Here is a 16,342-nt window from a genome sequence, read left to right as displayed (position 1 = left end):
TTAAAATATAACCAGACAGAGACAGAAAATAAAGCAAAAGGTTAGATAATTGGGATTGTATTCTTTGGGTATTTAGTGTACAGCGCAATGGAAAAGTCTGCAAAAACTACTTAGATAGTTAAATTTATTATATTACTATTACTTTACAATACATTCAACAACACTATTTTTACAACGTCCATAAACATCACTGTTTAACATACACTGCTTATACACACACTTAGAATCGCTTTATGTCCAATCATTACCAAGTTTCTGGCTGCCATCTTGAAGTCGAGCATCGTATGTTCGTATCGATCAAACGGATAAATAGAGAACTCTGGGTAATCTACCCAACACGTAGTTCTAATGTTCACTACCCACGACGTCGGGCGCTGTTCATCTTATTTAAACCCCCTGCCGTAAGATGGTGCTGACCGCAGTTTCGCATTCTATTATATATTCATCAATGCTTATAGGTTTAACCAGTTTGCAACACGATTAATTTACACTTTTACTATGTGTACCCGTAATGTGGATGATCCGAAGACTTCCGACTCCTCTTTCTCTGAACTAGTGTATTAATATCTGATTTCAAATCCGATTAACATAATCGCAAAACTGAACCTAGCTCGAACTGCACACTGTACTTTTTACTGAACGGAAGGTTCAGTCTCAGGTTTATTTGTACCTTTTATTTCTGTTAGGAGTTGGAGACGTGCAGTTCCTATTTTAAATAAAGAATGAATTGAGGTTACAAAATAATAAATGTGGACGTCAATAACACAATAACGTAAAGGTAAATTAAACGATAATTAGCTGAAATGGCATGTGTACCGTACTTTTCTGCTTGACGAGAAGTGAAATGCCTCTTTACAACGAAATGAGAAATATAATTACTACTTTTTCCACAAATTAAACAGTCTTTCGGTCCGTTGGTCAGCATGCTGGCTTTCAGATCTGGAGGAGCCGGGTTCGATTCCCGGGCACGGCTCCCATTGAATTTTTCTTGAAGAAGAAAAATTATCTGGGTGTCTAGAGTCTGGAAATGTCTATGAATGTGAGTGTGATTGTGAGTGTGCCGGGTTAATATTAATTAACCAATCATCAAAAAATATAAAATACATCAGGACTGTCGCTGGGCAGTAACCTGAACACACATTTCAGCGTCACATTGTTGACAAGTAACTCCATCTGTTAGCACAACCATAGAGCATGAATAGATGATGTAGAGTTACCAACAACGAAAAAAAAAGCAGTCTTTCTCTCATGCACAGAAGTATTCGTCTTGCTATTCCTGATGATAGTAATTTCCAGAGAAGAAGCCATTTTTACGGCGAAGATTACATAGGTATTATCTTGAGTTACCTGTCATCCTAATTTCCGTGAACCGCTACAGACGTATCACAAGCAATGAGCGTATTCCGAACCTCAGCGCTGAGCAATCTGATGGCATCACGGTGTTCCGAATTTCACTGATGGAAAGGGCGCAAATAGCCATAGATGCTGACGCGCCCTTTTTAAACCCCACTAACTAACTTTCACTGATGGAGTCACTAATGCTCCACCGGTGTCGCACCGGTGCCATCAGCTTGCAGAGGTGGTGGCAGTCTCCATCAGTGAATCTGATTGGTTCTTGTATGGGGCGGGAATTAGCAGACGAATGACATCGTGCACTGTTGTGTCATGGCGGTGTGTTCCGCTGTATTGTTTGTAATGAGCACAACGTGAAAACAATATGTTAATGGCTTATGAGCGAACATGTCAACGGACCAGTTATTACTACCGGTTCAAGAAAGAAATTGTTTATGCTATCTTTTCTTTGAACGAGAAATTTCGCAAAATTTTGCTAGAGTAGAACAGACAATAACTTGTACAGCCGCCATGACAGCCATCGATCCTTCCAGCGGTTTTGTTCCTTATTTCGCTGCAGCGTGACGTCATTGATGCCACCGGACCGGTGAGATTCGGAATACGCTGACAAGCAGTGTTTACGTTGGAATCCTACCTTCCCCTACCGAGCGGACTGGTGTGGGAGTGAATGAAAGTAGTGACGTCATCTCTTATTGAGAGACAGTCGCCCATCCATGGCTATAATTAGGCTTCTTATTCCAGCTACCTAAAGACTGAAGTTAAGGACACATTGGGTATGTACTGCGTGTTCAGTTAAAAGTGTGTCATGGCTCGCTGTATGTCGTCATGTGGCTAGTCGATGAGCCTAGAGAATTCAATCTTCCTATACTTCCGCAGAGGCGTATTACCTATGTGCCAGAGAAGTTCATTCTAAAGAGTACGTACCGATACGTACGGTAACACCGGTAGTGGCAGGAATGTGAACTGTACTGAAAACACGTAGAGGTGAGTTTTTTCTTACTGTCGGGATATGGCGAGAGGGTTAAGACGATTACTTACGTATTTGTTAACATTAACTTGGACGGTCAACATGGACACGGAGCATTTGATTTGTGTTGTGGAATGTTGCCGTACGCAACCGATGATAACAAATACCCTGCGACGACTTGGCCGCGCAAAACACAGTTCGAAAGAGGTTATGGTAGCACACAGACCGTACAGACCACCATCTGTTGCTATGACGTTCAAGTTATACCGTACACGTTCTCAAGTTCAGATTGAACGCCTTGAATAATAGGCAACTTCTCTGTCATAAAAGCTGAAACTCGCTTCAAATCGCTGAGTCACAACAGTGACGTCATGACACACTTTGAAATGAACAGCCAATAGTACGCCGAACACAGGTAATCGGCGTATTCCGAATCTCACCGGACTGGTGGACATCAATGACGTCACGCTGCAGTGGAATAAGAACAAAACTGCTGGAAGATTCAATGGGCAGTGTTGCCAACGCGTAAATTGTATCTCCGTCAGTATAACACCTGGAAATCTGTCAGAATCCGTCAAAATAAAAAATAAGACCCACTGAATATATCTATATACAAATGAAAGTAAATATTAACGCAACTTTCTTACCAATGTTGATTAAAAGAATAAAAAATCATCCAAATCATCTGCCTCATAAGTCTGGTGTTGATGTGCTGAGTTGATCTACGCTTCCCCAAAAATTAAACAGTTAAAAATGACAGCAGCTAAAAAAATCAAAAGACTATGTGAATCGTAATTTCCGCCAGAAAATCCGCCACCCGTCAAAGCCATTCTTTTCCCGTCCGCTACATTGAAATTCCGTCAGTTTTTAAGAAATCTCCGTCCAGTTGGCAACACTGTCAATGGCTATCGTGGCGGCTGTACAAGTTGTTATTTTGCTACGTTAGCAAGATTTTGCGAAATTTCCATACTGTCATCTCGCTCAAAGAAAAGAGGGCGTATACAATTTATTTCTTGAACAGTAGTAATTTTTAGTAGGTTATTTTACGACGCTTTATCAACATCTTAGGTTATTTAGCGTCTGAATGAGATGAAGGTGATAATGCCGGTGAAATGAGTCCGGAGTCCAGCACCGAAAGTTACCCAGCATTTGTTCATATTGGGTTGAGGGAAAACCCCGGAAAAACCTCAACCAGGTAACTTGCCCCGACCGGGAATCGAACCCGGACCACCTGGTTTCGCAGCCAGACGCGCTGACCGTTACTCCACAGGTGTGGACAACCGGTAGTAATAACTGGTCAATTGACATGTTCGCTCATAAGCCATTAACATATTGTTTTTACGTTGTGCTCATTACAAACAATACAGCAGAACACACCGCCATGACACAACAGTGCACGATGTCATTCGTCTGCTAATTGCCGCCCTATACAAGAACGAATCAGATTCACTGATGGAGACTGCCACCACCTCTGCAAGCTGATGGCACCGGTGCGACACCGGTGGAGCATCAGTTACGTCATCGTTGAAATTCGGAACACCGTGATGCTATCACATGGCTCAGCGCTGAGATTCGGAATACGCTCTATGTAACGGATAAGGATATAAACAAACAGGTCTTCGCTGCGTGTTCCTGGAGTACAGTCAACTCCCGACATTCTGAAGCTATACTAGTAAACACATGCTTGAGCCGTGATGTTCATTTTCGTCGTGATCTTTGCAGTGAATAATAACGTGCATTCGTAAGTTGCGGAAATTGAACATACGCGGATGTCATTAGAAATGATTTTATATTGCAAGAAATTCTTTCAATAATTGGCGTTTAGGGTATCTGACCTACGATTTTGTGATCGTGAAGCGAATTTTCCAACCACAGGATAAGTCAGAAAGGTAGAAAAAATAGACAAACTTTGAAAGAGTTCCGCTAGTTCTCAATAGGTGGCACCATTATTGGGGCCATTAAAAAGATGCCAAGGAAAATTATTATGTAGATCAAGCATAAATTATTCTCATAATTGACAATATTAGCGGTTTGCAACTATTTTACGATGATTAAAGTGGTATGAAAAATTGAATTCCATAATGAGCGTATATATATGTACGACTATTACTTACTTACTTACTAATTGGCTTTTAAGGAACACGGAGGTTCATTGCCGCCCTCACATAAGCCCGCCATTGGTCCCTATCCTGAGCAAGATTAATCCAGTCTCTACCATCATATCCCACCTCCCTCAAATCTATTTTAATATTATCTTCCCACCTACGTCTCGGCCTCCCTAAAGGTCTTTTTCCCTCAGGCCTCCCAATTAACACTCTATATGCATTTCTGGATTCGCCCATACGTGCTACATGTCCTGCCCACCTCAAACGTCTGGATTTAATGTTCCTAATTATGTCAGGTGAAGTATACAATGCGTGCAGTTCTGCGTTGCGTAACTTTCTCCATTCTCCTGTAACTTCATCCCTCTTAGCCACAAATATTTTCCTAAGAACCTTATTCTCAAACACCCTTAATCTCTGTTCATCTCTCAAAGTGAGAGTCCAAGTTTCACAACCATACAGAACAACCGGTAATATAACTGTTCTATAAATTCTAACTTTCAGATGTTTTGACAGCAGACTGGACGACAAAAGCTTCTCAACCGAATAATAACACGCATTTCCCATATTTATTCTGCGTTTAATTCCCTCCCGAGTGTCATATATTATATGTACGACTATTATCATCCACATCTATTCATAGAAGTAATGACTAAAGAAGCTACACTTACATCAACAAATTATCGATCACTATCGATTGCTGGGGTCAGATGTCGTGTATACGACGTTATTGTGTACGTGTATTTATTCACACTGCAATGGGTATATATCCGGTGGCAGTGGTAACTAATTACACTCAATAATGACAATAATAAACTTATTAATTAAAAATACAATTAATAATAATACTAATAATTAATACTAACAGTAATTGATAATGATAATAATAATAATAATAATAATAAAAATAAATATTGGTGCCTGCTATAGTACAAGATATTCCTATTGTCTGATATTTTTCGTATTTCATTAGGATACTGCATATATCGCTTATCACTAAAAGTCACTAATTTTCTATATACTTTTCTAGAAATTTCCTAAAATGTAGATTATTACATTTATTATACATTTTGATTACACAGTTTATTAATTGGGATGTTGGCACTGAACATCATGGTAGGCTACATTAATCCATGCTAAACGTCGAGTTAATATTTTCATAATATTCAGATTGTGATGGTACTGGTTGTTTTATATTACGTTCAACACACTTCCTGTGTCTTCCAGTGCACTGTTTTTGTCATTTTTACGTTTACTTTACACTTTTATATGTAATGTTGTCTATATTGACAGTGAAAATATTAGTTCAATTGATCATAGCTGCAGTGACCAATGTTGTGAGATTAAGATGTAATTTCTTGTAAGTACTTGAAATATTATTTTATGGGTTTTATTTGTCGTATTAGTTCTTCTTGACTGGTACGTAGAAAACTTTGTATGTTAACAAAAATTGGCGACTATCATGGCATTTGCATCGAGAGCTCAGGGGAAACGACAAAAAAACAAGTCAGGTTATTTAGCGTCTGAATGAAATGAAGGTGATAATGCCGATTAAAAGGGTCCGGAGCCCGGCACCGATTGTTACCAAGCATTTGCTAATTTTGGGAAAAAAAACCACGACCAGGTAACTTTCCCCAACCGGGAATCGAACCTGGACCACCTGATTTTGCTGTCAGACGCGCTAACCGTTAATCCACAGCTGTGGACAACAATAGAAGTATTTTTAGTTTAGGCAATAGTCAATTTTCTCTACACTAATGCACTGTTACTAATAACGTTACTAATATCTGATGCAATTCTGCCTATCTAGGTAGGATTAGAAATAGCTTTGAATAGTTTTAAATTATCAGCAAATAGTAAGCATTTTCATTGTCTCACTACTTCTGGTAAATCATTAATTATAATTAAAAACAACAAAATGATCCCAAACTTGAGCCTTGAGGTATTCCAGAATTATCAACAAACAGATTTGTCATTGCGGAATGTTACAAATTTGTTTCCTACTTTTTTAAATATGAGCTTAATTAAATTTCAAAAAAAAAAAATCGTATTACTTTTATACCAAAAACTACGTGATTTACCTTATCAGATGCTTTAGAGAGCTATGTTCGAAAGAGTGGTGAAGAAAGAATGATGCTGAAACTGATCAGGAGGAGAAAAAGGAATTTGCTAGGTCTCTGGTTGAGAAGAAACTGCCTACTGAAGGATGCACTGGAAGAAATGACGCGTTTCGAAAATGAGTTCGGGGCAGATAATAGACTGTTGAGTCAATCTGTCAAACAGCGTCAGATTGTCTTTAAGAACTGAGCTTCTACACGTGATTTTGTGCAAACATGTCAAGGACCTATTGCGAGTTTTCTTGGAATTTCTCCATATACGCCTTATGGTTAGTCTTCTTCTCTGCCTTTGAAGTGATGCATTTAGTATAGCCTCCAGGCGTTTCACTCGTTCTAGGTACTCCATTTCCTATGTTCTATGTGTTGATTACGAGTCCACACCTGTGAAGTAACGGTTAGCGCGTCTGCCCGCGAAACCAGGTGACCCGCGTTCGATTCCCGGTTGGGACAAGTTACCTGGTTGAGGTTTTTCCGGGGTTTTCCTTCAATCCAATATCAGCAAATGCTGGGTAACTTTCAGTGCCGGACCCCGGACTCATTTCACCGGCATTACCACCTTCACCTCATTCAAACGCTAAATAACCTGAGATGTTGATACAGCGTCGTAAAGCAACCTACTAAAATAACATAAAATAAATATATACATACATTACATACATACACACATACATACATACAGTACAAGGTGCGTCAGAAAGAACGGATGGATTTCACATGGCAAGAAAATTGTAAAGATTCATCAAATCAAAAATTTATTGTTATCAACATATTCACCAATACATGCAGTTTATTTATGGAAAACAACATTATCCATATGATGTCCTTGGCTTTCAATACAGGCATCGAGGCGTTTTCTGATGTTCGCCATCACTTTCACAGTCATAGCTGGTGCAATTGCCACGATTTCTTCACGAATCGCTGTCTTCAGTTCGTCCAGTGTATGTGATCGATGTTTACAAACTTACGCCTTCAAATGGTCCCAAAGAAAGAAGTCGCAGGGCGCGAGATCTTACCGTAGCCTCGGACAATCTCAGTGCAATAGAATTTCGTCCAGGTGATTTCTTCTTTAATGTTGAACCTGTGATACGAAATGAAGCCACCCACCGCAAAATTGTATTCCGAGTTGGAATCCTAGCGTGACATCCGATGTCGAAATGAGTCCTGAGTGGCGATCACAGACTCTTCATTTTTCAAAAATGTCTCTACGATGAAAGCACGTTGTACACCAGACCAACACCATGTTCTCAACTGAAACTGCATTCTATGGCTGACCCAACAGTCGTGGTCCCCCCACTATATCTCTCTCCTCGTTGCCTATCGATAGTTTGAAATCCATCCGTTCTTTCTGACGCACCCTTTAGAACCCCGTTTATCCTCCACCCTATTAACCGATTGGCGGATTATCCGATTATCTTTCTCTCGCTCGTTTTTTTTCGCTACAGAAACGTATGAAGTTGATACTGTGGTACGCTATAGTAGTATACGTATTTTTTTCTAGAGTGTTGTTACAAATATTTACACTTAGGCCTACACAGTTTTGGTCTGCTGTTCGAGTTGCTGTACTCTATTACTTCTATATAAAATGTTTTCCATGAGTTTAAAAAAAAAAACGTGTTGTGCTAAGTGTCGAATAAAATCCAAATAATTAAGTGGTTGGGGAAAGAGAAATTGTGAGTCATCTCGCATCACGATACGAGACTAAGTTCAGAGTGGGTCATGAAACTAGTAAGTTTGTGTTCAATGGTGATATTATTATTTAAGTGCTTATAACTACATCCAGCAAAGTTCGTAAGTGAATTTAAACTTTATTTGTATTATTGACAGATGAAGAAAGTGTGGAAATATTAGGAACATTTGTTTTACTCAAATAATATAATATTTAATAAGTTAAATACGTACAATTTGGTTATCTGAAACAGATAGTGTTTTGTTTTTATCATAAAACAAAAGAAGGCACTGTTGCATAGCCTTCAATATGCAATCACATCAACAAGACGAAGGCCAATTATCCTTCCCAAATCAAGGCCCTCCAGTTAACTCTTCTACATCACGTTCCTTGTTACAGCCTTCAAAATTAGTCACAAAACGACAATATGAAGAAATAACTGAAAATAATTCTTCTAATTCTGATGAAAGTTTTTTCACACCAACTAAAAGACAAACAATTTCAGCTTCTAAAATAAATTCTAAATATGTAGTCGATCTAACTACCGTCCACAACAAGTTCTCCCCTCTCGAGGAGATGGATGATGAAATTGATAATGTGACTCCAGCATCAACACAAGAATCAACCTCTACTAGGCCTACTCCCAAAATCAGAGTACCACCAATATTTCTTCACGAAGTAAATAATTACCAGCAGATAATATGCGACATAGATTCCATTGTTTCCAATGAGTATTCAACACAACAACAGAACAAAGTCTTAAAAATTAACACTACTACTGCTGCTGACTTTCGTTTAGTTACAAAATTCTTAGAAGAATCACAGCTCCCTTATCATACTTTTCGTAATCCAGATACCAAGAGACTGGAAGTCGTTTTACGCAATGTTCCTCATTCTCTAACAGATAATGATGTTATATTGGAGCTTAAATCCCTCAACCTGCCTGTTATTAAAGTTACCAGGCTTTTCTATAGAGACAGACAACCTATGCCGCTCTGCGCAGTGGAATTAGACAACAATGAACAGGGTAAGAAGATTTTTGATATAAAACAAATTCAACATGCTCTTATTAGAGTAGAATATCGCCGAAAACCCCGAAACATTCCTCAGTGTACAAGATGTCAGCGTTATGGTCACACTAAAAACTTTTGCCATCTCACACCACGCTGTGTGAAGTGTCCTCAAAATCATCACTTTTCTGAATGCACTAAACCTAAAGAAGCCGAACCAACATGTATAAACTGTGGAGGAGCACACTCAGCAAATTTTAAGGGTTGTAGTTATTATCTTGGCTTAAAGAAAAAGTCTGATTCAAATCCTCCACAGCAAAATCTCTCAACATCACCGCCAACCTTAAATTTGCAAAATTTTCCTAATCTTACAGCAAATTCTCCTTCTGCCTCGCCACCTACACCTTCTTGGCCACACTCAGTACCTATTAAAACAAATGTTACCAATACTTCAATTCAAGATACCTCTCCTGCTACAGATGTTATTGGAAACTTAATTCAATTAGTGATAACTTCCCTGAAACCACACCTACCTGTGATTAAAACTTTCCTCCTCCAACTTGTCACAGGCCTTCTCAATAATGAACATTAATGTCAATAAAACGTTCTCTGAACTGATTATTTTAAACTGGAACGCAAATGGAATCAAAGCTAAGCGAGGAGCTTTCTTAGAATTTCTCTCTCGACACAATGTGGCTGTAGCGTGGGTTACTGAGACTCATCTTATTCACCCAGAGAAGTTTACAGTTCCTGGTTACAATATTTATAGAACTGATCGTGTTGCTCCCGAAGCCTCAGGTGGTGTGGCAATTATAATTAGGAAAAACATACAGCATCACTCAATACTTCTGCCAGAACTGAACTGTTTAGAAGCCTGTGCTATTAAGATAACTTCACATAACCTTCCACTGTTTACTATAATTTCAGCATATAAACCACCAAAAGTACGTTTGAATTCTCAAGATGTTGTTAATCTTTTTTCTAATACTACACCAACAATACTTTTAGGAGACTTAAATAGTAAACATCAAATATGGGGATGTCGTGTAACCACACCTAATGGAAGACGATTACTGACTATCTCAGAGGAAAACTCTATTAATATCGATGCACCTTTGGAACCCACGTTCTATCGACCTAACATATTACCTGATATACTGGACATAGCTTTGCACAAATATATTCAGAACACCTCAAACATGCGTATATTACATGAATTAGACTCCGATCATTGTCCTGTTCTGATTTCATTTGACGACAACCCTATGCTTCGCCCTCCTCCCAATCGACTTATCGAGGGTACTATAAACTGGAACAACTTTCAACTAAACCTAGACGATGTTTTGCAGCCCACCAATAACTTGAAAACAATCACCGATGCTGATGCAGCAGTTCGTACTTTCACTGATGCTATTACTTCATCTATTCGAGCAGCAACGGTTCCGACAAGACGGGTACATAGAAAATCTTATCACGAAACTCTTCCCTCAAAAATAAAACGGCTTATAAAGGAAAAACATCAAACCCGTCGATTGTGGCAAAAACATAGAGAACCATGGCAGCATCACCGCCTAAATCAACTAACCAGAGAGGTAAAAAAATTGTTGGACGAACACCGATTCATATCTTATCAACGCCATCTAGCCATTTTATCTCCAGAAGATTCCTCCCTTTGGAAAGAGACAAAGAGAGTATTGAAAGAGCCATGTATAATTCCACCTTTACAACAAGACGGTTGTCAATATGCAAGTGACAATGAAAAGTGTGAAATTTTCGCAGACTCCTTTCAAGTCTCTTTCATACCAAACCCAATCAAGAATAAAGAATTCAACGAAGAAATAGGACTTTTTCCGAATAATTATCCTTCAGCACCATTGCCCGTAAACTTCACCTCGCCAAATGAGATCCACTCAATAATTCAGAAACTTCCAACAAAGAAATCTCCTGGATACGATCTCATCCCAAACTTTGTATTGAAGTATCTTACTCGTAAAGCTCTAGCAAACTTAGCTTCATTATTCAATGCTCTACTTCGTCTGGAATATTTCGCTGATACTTGGAAACATGCAGTAATAATTGTAATTCATAAACCTGGAAAACCTGCTTCAAATCCAACAAGTTACCGTCCCATAAGTCTTTTATCAACTATATCCAAAGTCTTTGAAAAGGTTTTGCTGAAACGCTTGGATACGTTTCTACTTCAAGCATCCATCCTACCTCCATATCAGTTTGGCTTTCGTCAAAATCATTCTACCAACCATCAAGTGCTTCGTATCACTGAACAAATTGCATAGGGCTTTGAAAACAAAGAACAGACTGCAGTCGCATTTCTTGACTTCACTCAAGCATTTGATCGAGTTTGGCATAAAGGTCTTCGGTACAAATTACACAAGTCCGGCGTTCCAGACTACCTATGCAACATAATGACTAGTTTCTTGTCAAATCGCACATTCTCAGTCAGAGTGGGTTGTACTCACTCCTCTGTTAGGCCCATTAGACCTGGCGTTCCACAAGGCTCTATCTTAGGTCCGATATTATTCAATGTATATACCTCGGACATTCCTGCAACACCAACTGCACAAATTGCTATGTATGCAGACGATACAGCTATTTATGCAACCCATCGCAACATTAACATAGCCTCAAATCACCTTCAGGAAGCCTTAAACATCATATGCCCTTGGATTGAAAATTGGCGCATCGCACTGAACTACAATAAATGCGAAGTAATGATATTTACTTTGTGTCGTCCTGCTAATCCTCCATGCATAAATCTTTCAACCAACGTGATACCGTGGAAACCAAAGGATGAAGCTGTAAAATATCTTGGAGTGCACTTAGATCGCCGTCTGTCATGGAAACATCACATCAACAACAAACTTAAATTGGCCTACTCAAGACTCGCTAAATTATATCCGCTCCTCAACAAGAAATCATCTCTAAAGCTACAAAATTGCATGCTACTTTACACATCTCTATTACGACCTCTACTGCTTTATGCCTGTCCTGTCTGGGGAGGAGCTGCAATAAGTGAAATTAAACACATCCAGTCATTTCAAAATAAAGTCCTACGAATTTCACTCAATTCTCCTTGGTTTGTCCGTAACAGCCAACTACACAGAGAAACTGGTATTGACACAATCAAACAGTTTATTCATTCACAAGCTAAGAAGTTCTATGACAACCTAGAAAATGTTCCAGGCGCCGTCCATTTCTCTCTCGGAAAGAAGTCCACATTTCCCACCAGAATCAAGAGCCGACTTCCAATGGACCTCATATTATAATCAAAATTTATCATCACACCAACCTATGTAAACAATTACTTATTAACAATTATTTTTTGTTCATTGAGGAGCCCAGTCTAGGCTGCCCTCAATTCAGTGTCATATATTGTATTTATAATTTTTAGAAATGATCTGTATAGCGCTAAATGCGCTGATCGATCAATAAATTGTTAAAAAAAAAACGATACGAGACTGATGTTACAGCTATGAGCGATTTAATAAAAATCAAGGATAAAGGGTATACAGTATGTAAATCTACAACATGAGACCTTTACTATTCCTATCTTTCCGCTGACAGCCATTAAAAGGAGTTTATTTTACCTCTTAAAAACACGTCTTTGACAACCGAACTTAAATTAATGAACTTCTGATTCACTACCTAGCGTATTACACACAAGACCAAGGAGAAAATAACCAGTGTTATTCACTTAATTTACGAAAATATTTTATGGTACGGATTATCCGATTTTTCGATTAACCGTTCAGTCAACCCCCTTCATTACCGCCGATAATAGGGGTTCTACTGTACATACATACATACATACATAAGTGTTCTGCCCAAGGGCAGATCTTTCACTGCAAACACAACATTCTCCAATCTTTCCCATATTTTCCGATCTGCCGGCCCGGATGGCTCAAGCGGTAGGGGCACGGCATGTCCCTATCTCTTGGTCCGAAGGGTTGTGGGTTCGAGTCCCGCCTCGGGCATGGGTGTTGTGTTTGCATTAGTATAAGTAAAACAAAGGAAAACAAATGAAAAACTAAAACAAAAGAGATAACTTTGGTAAACGGCTTCTGGCCGGTTTAAATTTAAAAAAAATTACATACAGGGCAGTCTGGATATTTATTGATTATCCCCTGTATTTTGTTCATATTATTTTCGGGAACATTTTAATAGCTCAAAATTACCCTGTCCTAACTCTAATTTTGTTCATTCTCGTATTATTTCCGAGAATATCGTGATAATAGAAACTTCGCTTTAAAATTGGAAAAATTGTCAGAATAAAAATAATATATAGCTTAATTGTAACTAAATTTTAAGTTATTAACGGTTCACATTGTCTAGTCTGATTTATTGATAATTTCATAACTTAAATCAAAACTTTGGTGTGTGTTTTCTAGAAACAAATTATTTTAGTTGTTACACTATCTTCCCAAGGTACGATATGTTTTAATATTTGTCGATCTTTAAACCGGTTTAAGTGATGATATTTTCCATTTTTCTGGAAAACAATATGAACAAAAAATGTAAACGAATTAATAGGAGCACATTCATAATTACGGAGTTACAACACATTTTTCGAAACGCGTCATAGTGAATGGAGCGCTAGGCATGTTTGTTGCCATAACTACAGTAGGGGAACATGGGGCAGAACGGGGTAGTTAATGTTTGAATGCTTTTATTTGGTATCAAATAATGTAAATGTATGGGTTTTATGACATATATGCTTTTATTACACTGTAAATAAGTAAAACAATATGTACTTCGAGTGAAATCCGGTCATTATAACCTTAAAATAAATTAGTTTTTCGAAATGTGTGTTTTGCCCCACGTATGGGGTAAAATGGGGTATCTATTTTTTGTAATAATTAAATGGCAAAAGTGACATAAATTATATACTGAAAGTGTGAATACTACAACATTTTACAAGTTTCCTTGAGATAAATTCATTCGCAAAATACTCAAATGTGCGTGGCATCCTCGTCTTCATTGTCTACTCCTGAGCAACAATTGTGAGGCCATTTCAGACATGATACGCATCTAATCCAACCTTCTTCTGACAAACAACACAAAGAACAACCCATTACAGGAGGTGAAATTTAATTAAATATGACGTGGGGCAGGACGTACTGCCCTGTTATGCCCCACCCCGTTTTTCCCCGCAGTCACAATTTCTAAGTTACGAGGTATTGGCAGGAAAAATAACGCAAGAAATTTAAGAAAGTTTCGGAATTAAAAGCCAGGTAAACTCACTATAATATGACATTGAAATATATTATCTAAATAAATCTCAATTATACTTACGTGTGACAAGAGAACACTTTAAAGTTGCAAATGAATGATACAATATGATGCAGCAACCGAATAACATACAACAGATGCAAGGAATGGAAGTAAATGTTGTGTGATGATATATTTACATGAGTTGACGCAGTTCTAAAAAAATTCGGTAGATTGCACTACTTGTTGGGAAGATAGAGGCTATACCCCGTCCTGCCCTCCTTCCCCGTCCTGCCCCATATTCCCCTACATGCACGAACATCTGGGACTGGATGAAAGACATCGTGTATCAGGTTGAGTTGTAAAGACGCGAAGAGGTACTTCAACGCATTCTGGATGTCGCGGCCGCAATAAGGAATAGACGTGTGAAGCTTCGAAATGCTACAAGCGCGGTTCACACCCGTGCGGACCGTTGCCTTGAGATTCAGGGAGGCATTTTCGAAAATGTGATTTAAATACACTCTAAATGAAAGAGACTGATACAAAAACAATCAATTGTTTGTATTTTAATTATTTTTGCATTTTTATAGTGAAATACTGAAATAAAAGTTTTTTTCTGTCACTTACAAATTACCGCAACTCAGTCATTATGAATGAAATCCCATTAATTAATTTTTTTTTGTTCAAAATAACCTCAGGAATCATCTCCATAAACGGGGGAAGAACTTCGTGAATGACTCTGTATACAGGGTGTTAAAAATAACGTTTACAACTTTTTTAAATCACACATGTAAGGTCAATTAAACAGTGTTCATGGGTTAGATAAGAAACATACTATATATATATATATCACAGTTGTATGAACACTTTAAAAATGATGATAATTAAAATTGATAAAATTCAGACATGTTCCGGAGCCTGCCCCTCCATCCTCAGTGACATTACCACGACGCTGGTTCAGGTATTTGACCGCGTCTCCTTTAAGCCACGCTACATCGCGGTCGAACACCTGAACCAGCGTCGTGGTAATATCACTGAGGATGGAGGGGCACCCTCCGAAACATGTCTGAATTTTATCAATTTTAATTATCATCATTTTTAAAGTATTCATACAACTGTGATATATATTGTATGTTTCTTAACGTTTACAACGTTTCAGAGATGATAGAGGAGGTAAAAACAAACATTTGTTTTAAGTGACTATTACACTTTTACTACGTCATACTACTTTTGACCAATAAACCGGTACGAAAGGACGTCTTTCAACCAATCATGGCTGCTTATCGCATAATTTTATCGCGTTCCTAGCATTTGTTTAATTTTATCGCGTCCCTAGCATTTGTTTATTTTTATCACTACCTTAGCATTTGTTTCTTTGTTTGCCAACATTTCAAACTGCACAGGTCTGGACGTCAAGAAACAGAAAATTACAAACCACTCCAGTCGATGCACAGCAGTTTCAAATATGATTCGCATTGGGATTCAAGAACAAGAATTAATAAAGATCACTGGTCATAGCTATGCATCTTCCCTGAAACCCTATTTACAAATAAATGAAGAGCACCATTCGGAAATTCTGAATAAATTGAGGAATACACAATGTACATCAACGAGTTCACTTCTTTTACGCACACGTCCAATATAACATCAGCTGAACCACCAACCACTAAAACATTCAAATTTGAAAATTGTACTTTCAATAATTGTTCCTTTTAAAATTATTGTTTATTTTTATTTCAACCTCATTAATTAAAACTTTTCGTGTTTATTTCATCATCCCAATTAAAACTTTTGTAACACTTGTTTATATTATTTAGGTTATGTTATAGCTTCTGCTGTATGATATGGATAGTCACGTATCAGAGATTGTTTAATACTAAGATCTACTTGTTACTGGGATC

Source organism: Periplaneta americana, chromosome 14 (assembly GCF_040183065.1).
Source record: "Periplaneta americana isolate PAMFEO1 chromosome 14, P.americana_PAMFEO1_priV1, whole genome shotgun sequence".
NCBI lineage: Eukaryota > Metazoa > Arthropoda > Insecta > Blattodea > Blattidae > Periplaneta > Periplaneta americana.
Note: the sequence above shows the minus strand (reverse complement) of the source record.